This window comes from Psammomys obesus, unplaced genomic scaffold (assembly GCF_907164565.1).
Source record: "Psammomys obesus unplaced genomic scaffold, mPsaObe1.curated_primary_1811, whole genome shotgun sequence".
Classification (NCBI taxonomy): Eukaryota; Metazoa; Chordata; class Mammalia; order Rodentia; family Muridae; genus Psammomys; species Psammomys obesus.
In genome coordinates, this window is record NW_026596079.1 from 13,512,806 (window position 1) to 13,524,844 (window position 12,039).

Here is a 12,039-nt window from a genome sequence, read left to right on the forward strand (position 1 = left end):
CTTCCAAGGGCTTTTCCTGGTGCTTGACAAGATGACCTGAGAGGAGATAAGGAGTTTGCAAGGAAAGAGTGAGTCAGGCAAGGTGGTCAGGGGAATTGTGCTGTTCTGGTTGATTAGCAACCAGGTTGCTTTCTTGCACAGGTTTCACAGAACAAAGACAAACTACTGATTATCAAAGAAGTACAGATTATATCATTTTGTCACTGGACATGTGTTTGGATTTTCATTCCATGTTTGGAATTACACTTTCAATCACAGTTAGAAAGTAGCGGTGGAATAGGGGTAAGAGGATGTGGATGATTAATTGAGTTCAGTAGTAGGAAAACGTTCATAAACAAAATATGGTCACTAAGAGAGGAATCAGTCTTTAGTTGGATACACTCTTATTATTCCACCAAGTTTCAGTGGGTAGTTATAAACGCAGGTCACAAATGTACCTGTGGCTAATTTTGGTAGGTATCAAAACCAAATGAGTAGAAATTAAGAGAATAAATAATTTGGGGAAGGTTTGAGGGTAGAGAGTAGTAGGAGAAAAGTGATAAGTTAAATGGTCAATAAAAAAATATTAAAAAAAATAAAGTGGCCAATATGTGAAATTGTAACAACAACAGCAACAATTTTAATAATAAAATCAAAATTCAAAAAAAAAAAAACAAAACTGAAAATAGCCTAAGGGAAAAAGTAAATCATAAATTAAATCTATATCAATCTAAAGTCATGAATAAAAAAGTTATGAATTGCCACTGTTTATAAATGAGTTATGAGGATTCTATTATAACTAGATAAGGTAAATCAAACTTTATATAACAAGAGCTTATAACAGCAAAAGGTAGATACTTCAACTTTCAAGGACTCTCATCTAAATCACAATTCATACATGTGTTCTTTTTCTCCAAAAGCTTTTTTTCAGATTTATTTAATTAGTTTTATGTGTGTCATAAACCACAAGTGTTCCTGCTGTCATCAGATGATAGAGGAGGGCAACAGGTCCTCTGGAATTAGAGTTACAGCTGGTTGTGAGCTACCCTTTGAGTGCTCAGAGTCAAACCTGGGTTCCCTGCATGCCCAACAAGTTCCCTTAGACACTGAGCCAACTCCCCACCTCTTCAATAAGCTTTAATACTGGACCTGTAAGATTTCCAAAAAGGATGAAAGTATAGTTTTACATGAGGAGACACATGTAACATTTTTATGCTGGCAAACACAATGATGTTTGGAAAATAAATTTAATCTTCTGTTTAGAGGGAGAATGTAAGCCACTTGTTAAATAATGCTTTGTTCCACAAAAAAAAAAAAAAAAAGCTAGAAAACTCTATTTGTAGATTATACAACACATCTAAAAAGGAAACATTTATTAATGAAAAAAGATAGGCTAAATCTTAATTTTCTTACATTGAAATAAAATAAGTTTCAAGATTTTTTTTTTCATGGTTACTGCAGCTTCTATTTTGTACGTAGAACCATGAGGGGTCTGGCCTGTGGCCACCCTAAAGATTACACTGGAGTCAACAAGGGCTAAAGACACTAGCTCAGAAGTGAGATGTTAAGAACAATGATTCGGACCAATCACATGATTACAAAGCTGGGGTTTCCAGCAGGGGTCCAGACGTGACTTCGGAGTCTAAAGAAGAAGTGATATGGAAAGGGCAAACAGTGGGCCGTCCTTGAGCCTCCTTGATGACATCAGGGACAGGGAGGATCTAAGCAGCTGGTGGCTCCAGGGATCTCCAGCCCACGCTTTACTGCACCAGAGCTTTCCTGAAGGACCTGTCAGCAAACTTGGCCTTGCTGCCCAGCTCTTCCTCGATTCTAAGGAGCTGGTTGGACTTGACTAGGCACTCAGATCGGCAAGGGGCACCCATCTTGATCTGCCCACTGCAGTCCCATCTCCAGGTCGTCAATGAAAGTATCCTCAGTCTCCCCAGAGCAATGGAACACCATGACGCCCCAGCCATTGGACTGGGACAGCTTACACGCCTGCAGACACTCGGTCACAGAGCCAGTCTGGTTCACTTTGAGCAGGAGGCAGTTGCAGGATTTCTCACTTACAGCGTTGGCAATGCGCTTAGGGTTGGTCACTGTGAGATCATTTCCAACCACCTGGATGCCTGCAGTGGCGGTGAATTTTGGACATGCTTCCCAGTCCTCTTGGTCTGGATGATGATCCTGAATGAAGGACTTGTACAGGTCAGCCTGCTGGTCAGATGTGATGTACCTACAAGGGTCACCAGGAGACTTGAAGTCCAGGTCATACTCGCCAGACCTATAGAACCCAGAGACAGCCAAGTCCATGCCAGTGAGGACCTGCTAAGTATAGCCTGCTTTCGCAATTGCAATCTTCCAGCAGCCTCAGTGCTTCTTTGTTCTCCAGGCTGTGCAAATCCGTCCTCAACCCCGAATTGGTGGCATCCTTGCTGTACTTCTCCTTGATGACATTCTTCAGGTTGTGGTAAACCTCAGCTCCAATGCACATGGCTTCCCGAAAACAGGAAGCCTCCACAGGGAGGAGCATGAACTTGTTGTCAGCATGAGAATCACCTTTGATCACACTGAAAGCTGAGAACAGAAGGATAACTTCAGGGTTGCCAGCCAAGTTAGCAATATGACAGTAAAGGGGCAACCTCTTTTCCACAGCACCAGCTTTGCAGAAAGCCAGGGACACTCCCAGGTTGGCGTACACACCCAATTTAGATTTATTCTCAGTGTGGTCCATCTCGATCATCAGCTAGTCCATCTTCTCTTGCTCTACAACACTCAGTTTCTTGCTAATAAGAGCAGGTGCAATAGTTTTATCAATATGCTCAACACCCTTCCCTATATAGCATGTATTGTCATTCTCACAGAGTTCTAGGGCCTCATAGATGCCAGTGGAGGCACTGCTGGGCACTGCAGCTCAGAAGAGATCTTTTGCGGTGTAGAGATCAACCAAAAACGGTGGGATTCCCATAAGAGTCAAAGATCTCTCTGGCCTCGATTTTGAGAATAGACATCATGAATTTCTGGGCCTCGGATCACTGGGCAGGAAAGAGTTTTCCACAAACATGAAAAAGAATGTTAAGGAGAAATTTGTATGCGTCCCCTGGACTCCAGCAGCTCTCTCAAGGTTCATTTTTAATTTTTTTATTATTATCACTTACTCCAATTTATTCAATTTATATGCCTCCTGTGTCCCCTTCCTCGTCACTTCCCAGTCCCCCTCCTTCTTCTCTCCTATATCCCTCCCCTAGTCCACTGATAGAGGAGATCCTCCCCCCCTTCTATTTGACCAAAGCCTATCAGGCCTCATTTGGACTGGTTGCATTGTCTTCCTCTGTGGCCAGGCAAGGCTGCACCCTGCCCCCCAGGAAGAAGTGATCAGGGAGCTTGTCACTGAGTTCATGCCAGAGAAAGCCCCAGCTCACCTTATTAGGGAAACCATTTGGAAACTGTCTATGGCCTACATCTGAGCCAAGGTTTTAGGTCCTCTCCATGCATTGTGCTTGGTTGGGGTATCAGTCTCTGCAGGAACTCCAGGTCTCAGTTTTTTTGTTTTTGCCTTTGTTTTTGTTTTTGTTTTGGCTCTATTGCTCTCCTTGTGGAGTTCCTGTCCCATCCAGTTCTTTCTATCTCTCCCTTCTTTCATAAGATTACCTGTACTCTGCCCAAACTTTGGCTACGTGTCTCAACCTCTGGTTTGTACCTCGATCAACTATACAACGAGGACATTTGCTCAACCATGTTTGTAGCAGCTTTATTCATAATAGCCAGAAAATGAAAACAACCTAGATATCCCTCAATGGAGGAATGCATACAAAAATTGTGGTACATTTACACAATGGAATACTATTCTAAAAACAAGGAAATCATGAGGTTTGCAGGCAAATGGTGGGAACTAGAAAAGATCATCTTGAGGTAACTCAGAAGCAGAAAGACACACATGTTATATACTCACTCATAAGTGGCTATTGATATTAGCCCTTTAATAAAGGGTAAACATATTAAAATCTAAAGAAGCAAAACAAGGAAGACCTCAGGGAAGATGCTCAATCCTCTTTCAGAAGGACAAATGCAATAGACCTTGAAAGCAGGAGAAGAAAAGGAACTTGACAGGAGCCTACCACAGAGGGGCTCCGAAAAATTCTACTGATTAAGATTCATTATTTAAGAACAGGCAGAGACATGGGTATAGAAGAGGGAGGGATGGTACAACTGGTAGGGGATGAGGGAGGGGGCTACAGTTGGGATACAAATTGAATATAGTATAATTAATAATAAATAAATTTTAAGAAGAAGAAAAAAAGAACAGGTTGATAGGAGCATAAAAGACTTAAAAAACCCAAAATTTTCAGTGATAGCCAAAATCCAGTATATTTAACCATTTAATATAACTGAGAAAAACATGGAACCTTCTCTAAAATAGACCATATAGTTGGTCACAAAGCAAGACACAACAGGTACAAGAAGATTGAAATAATGCCTTGTATCCTCTCTGATCACCATGGAATAAAGCTGGACCACAATGACAAAAATAGCAAAAGGCCTACACACACATGGAAACTTAACAACTTGCTACTAAATGACAGCTGGGTCAGAGAAGAAATAAAGAAAGAAATCAAAGACTTCCTAGAATTCAATGAAAATGAAAGCACAACATACCCAAACTTATGGGACACAATGAAAGCAAGGCTAAGAGGAAGTTCATCGCTCTAAGTGCCTTCAAGAAGAAATTCGAGATAGCTCATTCAAGCAACTTAATGGCTCACTTGAAAGCCATAGGGAAAAAAAAAAAAAAAAACAGACACACCAAAGAGGAGTAGATGGCTGAAAATAATCAAACTCATGGCTGAAATCAATAAATTATAAACAAATAAAACAATTCAAAGAATCAATGAAACCAAGAGCTGGTTCTTTGAGAAAATCAACGAGATAGACAAACCCTTAGCCAAACTAACTAAAAAGCAGAGAGATACTTTTCAAATCAACAAAATCAGAGATGAAAAGAAGGATATAATGACAGACACTGAAGAAATCCAAACATTAATTAGGACTTACTTTAAAAGCCTATATGCCACAAAATTTGAAAATCTAAATGAAATGAAAAATTTTCCTGACCAATTCCACATCTCAAAGCTGAATCAAGACCAGGTAAATTATGTAAATAGTCCTATATCCCCTAAGGAAATAGAAGCTGTCATCAAAAGTCTACCATGCAAAAAAAAAAGCCCAGGACCAGATGGTTTCAGCACAGAAATCTACCAGACCTTCAAAGAAGAGCTAAAACCAATACTTTTCAAACTATTCCAAAAAAAAATAGAAACAAAAGGAACACTACAAAACTCATTCTATGAAGCCACAGTCACCTTTGCACCTAAATCTCACAAAGACCCAACAAAGAAAGAGAATTTCAGGCCAATCTCCCTCATGAACATCGATGCAAAATTACTAAAACCGAATGGAAGGACACATCAAAGATATCATCCACTATGACCAAGTAGGTTTCATCCCAGGCATGCAGGGATGGTTCAATATATGGAAATCCATCAATGTAATCCACCACATAAACAAACTGAAGGAAAAAAAACACATGATCATCTCCTTAAATGCTGAAAAAGCATTTGACAAAATCCAACATCCATTCATGTTTAAAGTATTGGAGAGATGAGGGATACAAGGCACGTATCTGAACATAGTAAAGGCAATATGCAGCAAGCCTATAGCCAATATCAAACTCAATGGAGGGAAACTTAAATCAATCCCACTGAAGTCAGGGACAAGACAAGGCTGCTCACTCTCTCAATCTCTCTTCAACATTGTTCTTGAAGTCCTTGCTAGAGAAATAAGACAACTAAAGGAGATCAAGGGGATTCAGTTTGGAAAGGAAGAAGTCAAAGTATCACTATTTGCAGATGATATGATACAGTATACGTGAGTGACCCCAAAAATTCTACTAGGGAACTCCTTCAGCTGATAAACACCTTCAGCAAAGTGGCTGGATACAAAATTAACTCAAAAAAATCAGTAGCCCTCCTGTATACAAAAGACAAAAGGTCTGAGAAAGAAATTAGGGAAACAACACCCTTCACAATAGCCACAAATGACATAAAGTACCTTGGTGTAACCTTAACCAAGCAATTCAAAGACTTGTATGAAAAAAAATTTCAGGTCTCTGAAGAAAGAATCTGAAGAAGATATGAGAAGATGGAAAGATCTCCCATGCTCATGGCTTGGCAGGATTAATATAGCAAAAATGGCCATCTTACCAAAAGCAATCTACAGATTCAATGCAATTCCCACCAAATTACCAACACAATTCTTTACGGACCTTGAAAGTCCTTGTAAATTCTCACCTTCATATGGAACAACAAGACACCCAGACTAGCTAAATCAATTCTCTACAGTAAAAGATCTTCTGGAGGTATCTCTATCTCTGATCTCAAGCTGTACTATAGAGCAACAATACTAAAACCTGCATGATACTGTCATAGAAACAGACTGGTGGATCAATGGAATCACATAGAAGACCCTGACATAAATCGACACACTTATGGGTGCCTGATGGTTGTCAAAGATGCCAAAACCTTCAGTGAAAAAAGGCAGTATCTTCAACAAATGGTGCTGGTCTAATTGGATGTGTACATGTAGAAAAATAAAAATAGATCCATAATTATCATCCGGCACAAAACTGAAGTCCAAGTGGATCAAAGACCTCAATATAAAACCAGACACACTAAAACTGTTAGAAGAAAAAGTGGGGAAGAGCCTGGAACTCATTGGCATAGGAGACAACTTCCTGAACAGAACACCAACAGCACAGGCTCTAAGAGCAACAATCAATAATGGGACCTCATGAAACTGAAAAGCTTCTGTAAAGAAGCGACTGCCTACAGTTTGGGAAAGGATCTTCACCAACCCTATATCTGACAGAGGGCTAATATCCAGTATATATAAAGAACTCAAGAAAATAAACAGCAACATATCAAATTATTCAATTAAAAAATGGGGAACAGAGCTAAACAGAGAATTCTCAATAGAGGAATATTGAATGGCTGAAAAACTCTTAAAGAATTGCTCAACATTCTTAGTCATCAGGGAAATGCAAATCACAACCACCATGAGATTTGATCTTATACCCATCAGAATGGCTAGGATGAATAACCCAAGTGACAACACATGCTGGAGAAGATGTGGAAAAAGGGGAGCCTTTCTCTACTGCTGGTGGGAATGTAAACTTGTACAACCACTTTTGAAATCAATCTGGTTCTTTCTCAGACAATTAGGAATAGTGCTTCCTCAAGATCCAGATATACCACTCCTAGGCAAATATCCAAAATATGCTCAAGCACACAACAAGGACATTTGCTCGACCATGTTTGTAATAGCTTTATTTGTAATAGCCAGAACCTGGAAACAACCCAAATGACCCTCAACTGAGGAATAGATACAGAGGGCCTCTGAAAGGCTCTACCGTGTAGGGTATCAAAGCAGATGCTGAGACTTATGGCCAACCTTTGGGCAGAGTGCAGGGAATTTCATCAAAGAAGTAGGAAATAATAAGACCTAGAGAGGACAGGAGCACCACGAGAAGAGCAATAGAACAAAAAAATCTGGGCACAGGGGTCTTTTCTGAGACTGATTCTCCAACCAAAGGCCATTAATGGAGATAAACTAGAACCCCTGCACAGATGTTGCCTGTGGCAGTTCAGTGTCCAGGTCTGTTCCATAGTAATTGGAACAGGGACTATCTCTGATATGAACTGATTGGCCTGCTCTTTAATTACCTCCCATGAGGGGGGAAGCAACCTTACCAGGCCACAGAGGAAGACAGTGCAGCTACTCCTGATGAGACCTAATAGACTAGGATCAGAAGGAAGGAGAGGAAGAACTCCCCTCTCAATTGACTTGGGGAGGGGCATGTGTGGAGAAAGGGGAGGAAGGGTGGGTGTAGGAGGGGAGAAGGGAGGGGGCCATGGGGGATACAAAATGAATAAAGTGTAATTAATTAAAATTAAAATTAAAAATGGAAAAAAGAAAAAAAATTAAAATTATTATAAACAAGCCTTATATATATTTATTAATGTAAGAAAAATTACTCCAAATTTTCACAATAATAAGAAGAAAATTTAAACAGATCAGTGGTAAGAATTTTAAAAGGTTCATTAAAAATATGTATAAGGATCCCGAGGGGGGGCCAAGATGGCGGCGCTGGGAGAGCACTGTGTCTGAGAAGCAGAACAGCACTCTCCATGCAGCAACCAGGAGACTGAACTCTGGGCCCTAAAACTACAGCGATTGTGTTTCCCAGGTGAGGGGAGGCTCCCACGGTGTGGGAATAGGTCGGGTCCACTCTCAGGCCACCCAGCCAGAACCCAGAAGAGATCCCAGGTAACTTGGGCATTGGGTCTCCTGGCTGGAGCCTCAAGCCTGCATGTCCTGATCACTTTCCCAGGCTGATCGGTGGGCACAAGGGTGCCAGAGATTGGGAGTCCCTGTCACAAGAAAACCCCACTGGGAAGGAAAGTTGCGAGTCTGATCACAGGTCACCCAGTCTTTCCCTGGAAGGTCTCGCTGACCTCGGGTACCCTCTGCCATCACAACTGAGCTCCCACCACGCAGAGAGCTGCTGGGCACCCAGCTCACCGGTACAGAAGAGCTGCATGCCCCAGTACAACAAAGCCTGTGAATCCCTGACTGGAGAGGGCCCCACAGGGAAGGAAGAAACCATGCTGTTTGGGTCACCTAGGCTTTGCCTGGGGAAAGTATCGCAGACCTCAGACCACAGACAGGCAAGTATGCCCAGCAATCACAGATCCGGGCCCAAGCAGGGAGCACAGACTTATTGGGAACCCAGCTCCCGCAGACTAGCAGGCGGGCGCATGCGCCACCAGCCTAGAGACATGCTTTGTACCAACTACTCCTTACAGACAGAACTGTGTGCCCCAAGACACCAGAGTTTTGGAGTCACTGTCTGGAGAAACCCTCACAAGGAACAAGGAACAAAGCAAAGGGGACAGATAGGCAACCCAGTATATCCCCAGAAAAGGTCCCACAGACTGGCCCAATCCAGGGAACTGCTATGCCCCAGATAGCCTGCTGATACCAGTTAGCAGTACTCACCCTCCACAGATTACCTCTTGGGTTCTGGGGCACAGAGCCCCAACCTCAGACCTACAAAAGACCAGGAACCCTGAGATCAACACCCAGATACTGCTCCAAGGGGCAACCAGTTATCCCTAACAAAACTGACCAAACACGGGACACACAGGTTACATCAGCTGATCACTAAATTTACAGCAAGAAACCCAGAAGCAGGGCAGCTGTCTCCAGGACTTCTCCCGGTGAAAGTAGAGCCCTCTTGACTAATAAGGACCACAGTTACCACCCAGGTCTCTATGCCTGAGGTGAGCTGTAGGAACTCCTGAAAAACACCTGCCATCCAGTGACTATACCCAAAAAGCTGAGAAGGCTTCCTTCAGGAAAAACCATTTTCCTGCCAAAGGGATACTCTCCACCACAGGAGTCCAGGAACAACCAGAAACTAACCTCAAACACCTAAGATAGCCCAATGGGTAGAGGACAGCGTAAAAGTTTAACCAACAAAAGCCAGAGCAATATGGCATCTCCAGAACCCAGTTATCCAGGGGCAAATAGCCCTAGACAGCCCAGCATATTGAAATTCAAGAAGATGACCTAACATCTATGTTCACGAAGAAGATAACAGAGGAAACAAATAAAATACGAAAAGAAAGAGAGGAAGCTGCAGCCAAACAGGTTGTGGCCTTTAGAGAGGAAATACTTAAATCATTAAATGAAATAAAAGAAACAGGATAGTTGAAACAAAGAGCTGAAGGAATTGATGGAAAAACATGAAAATATAGTCAGACAGGTGAAGGAAACCAACAAAATGGCTCAAGACCTGAAGATAGAATTGGAAAAAAAAAACACAAATGGAAGAAATTGTGGAGAGAAAGAACTTAGGGAAGAAAGCAGGAACTACAGAGGTTAGCATAACCAATAGGCTACAAGAAATGGAAGAAAGAATCTCAGGTGTGGAAGATACAATGGAAGAAATCGATGTATTTGTCAAAGAAAATGTAAAATCTAAAAAATTATTGACACAGACCGTCCAAGAAATTCAAGACAACATAAAAAGACAAAACCTAAGAATAATAGGAATAGAGGAAAAAGAAGACTCCCTTCTCCAAGGTCCAGAAAATATTTTCAACAAAATCATTGAAGAAAATGTCCCCAACTTAAAGGAGCGGCCAATAAGAATACAAGAGGCCTACAGAACACCCAATAAATTAGACCAGAAAAGAAAATCCTCCTGCCACATAATAATCAAAACAGTAAGTATACAGAACAAAGAAAAAATACCAAAAGCTGCAAGAGAAAAAGTCCAAGTAACATATAACGGCAAACCCATTAGAATCACACCTGACTTTTCAACAGAAACTATGAAAGCCAGAAGGGCCTGGACAGATATCATGCAGACCCTAAGAGAACACAGATGTCAGCCCAGGATACTATACCCAGCAAAACTCTCAGTCCTCATAGATGGAGAAAACAAGATATTCAATGACAAAAACAAATTTCAACAATACCTACAAACAAATCCAGCATTACAAAAGACACTAGAAGGGAAAATACAACCCAAGAAAACTAGGTACATCCAAGAAAACATAGGAAATAAATAACCTCACTACAGTAAAACAAAAAGCAACCAAGCACACAACCGTATGACCACAGCCAAAATCAAATTCAAAGGATCTAACAGCCACTGGTCATTAATCTCTCTCAACATCAATGGACTTAGTTCTCCAATAAAAAGACACAGACTAACAGAATGGATGCGTAAACAAAACCCAGCAATCTGTTGTATACAAGAAACACACCTAAGTCACAAAGATAGACATTACCTGAGGGTAAAGGGATGGAAGACAGCTTTCCAAGCAAATGGATGCAAGAAGCAAACAGGAGTAGCCATTCTACTATCTGATAAAATAGACTTTCAACCAAAATGAATCAAAAGACATGGGGAAGGACACTTCATACTCAACAAGGGAAAATTCCAAGAAGACATCACAATCCTGAACATCTATGCCCCAAATACAAGGGCACCCACATTTGTGAAAGAAACATTGATAAAACTTAAACCACACATAGATCCCCACACTCTAATAGTGGGAGACTTCAACACCCCACTCTCAACAAAGGACAGGTCAACTAAACAGAAATTAAACAAAGAAACAATATCTCTAACAGAGGTCATGAATCAAATGGACCTAACAGACATTTACAGAACCTTACAACCAAACACAAAAGAATTTACCTTCTTCTCAGCACCTCATGGAACCTTCTGCAAAATAGACCATATAGTTGGTCACAAAGCGAATCTCAACAGATACAAGAAGACTGAAATAATCCCTTGTATTTTGTCTGATCACCATGGAATAAAGCTGGACCTCAACTACAACAGAAATAACAAAAAGCCTACACATACATGGAAACTGAACAATTTGCTACTAAATGACAGCTGGGTCAGGTAAAAAATAAAGAAAGAAATTAAAGTCTTCCTAGAACTCAATGAAAACAAAGACACAACATACCTAAACCTGTGGGACACAATGAAAACAGTACTAAGAGGAAAGTTCATAGCACTAAGTGCCTTCAAGAAGAAATTCGAGACAGCTCATTCAAGCAACTTAATGGCTCACTTAAAAACCCTAAAAAAAGAAGAAGCAGACACACCAAAAAGGAGTAGATGGCTAGAAATAATCAAACTCAGGGCTGAAATCAATCAATTAGAAACAAATAAAACAATTCAAAGAATCAATGAAACCAAGAGCTGGTTCTTTGAGAAAATCAACGAGATAGACAAACCCTTAGCCAAACTAACTAAAAGGCAGAGAGACACCATCCAAATAAACAAAATCAGAAAGGAAAAGGGGAAATAACTACAGACACTGAGGAAATCCAAACAATAATTAGGACTTACTTCAAAAGTCTATATGCAACAAAATTTGAAAATCTAAATGAAATGGACAATTTTCTTGATTGATT

The 12,039-nt window shown here is 40.9% G+C and overlaps 1 pseudogene; it reads right to left on the reverse strand.

Annotated features, from left to right (window-relative positions):
- Window positions 1-1,739: 1,739 nt before the first annotated feature.
- On the reverse strand, window positions 1,740-2,990 carry LOC129690751 (alpha-enolase-like; annotated as a pseudogene).
- Window positions 2,991-12,039: the final 9,049 nt, after the last annotated feature.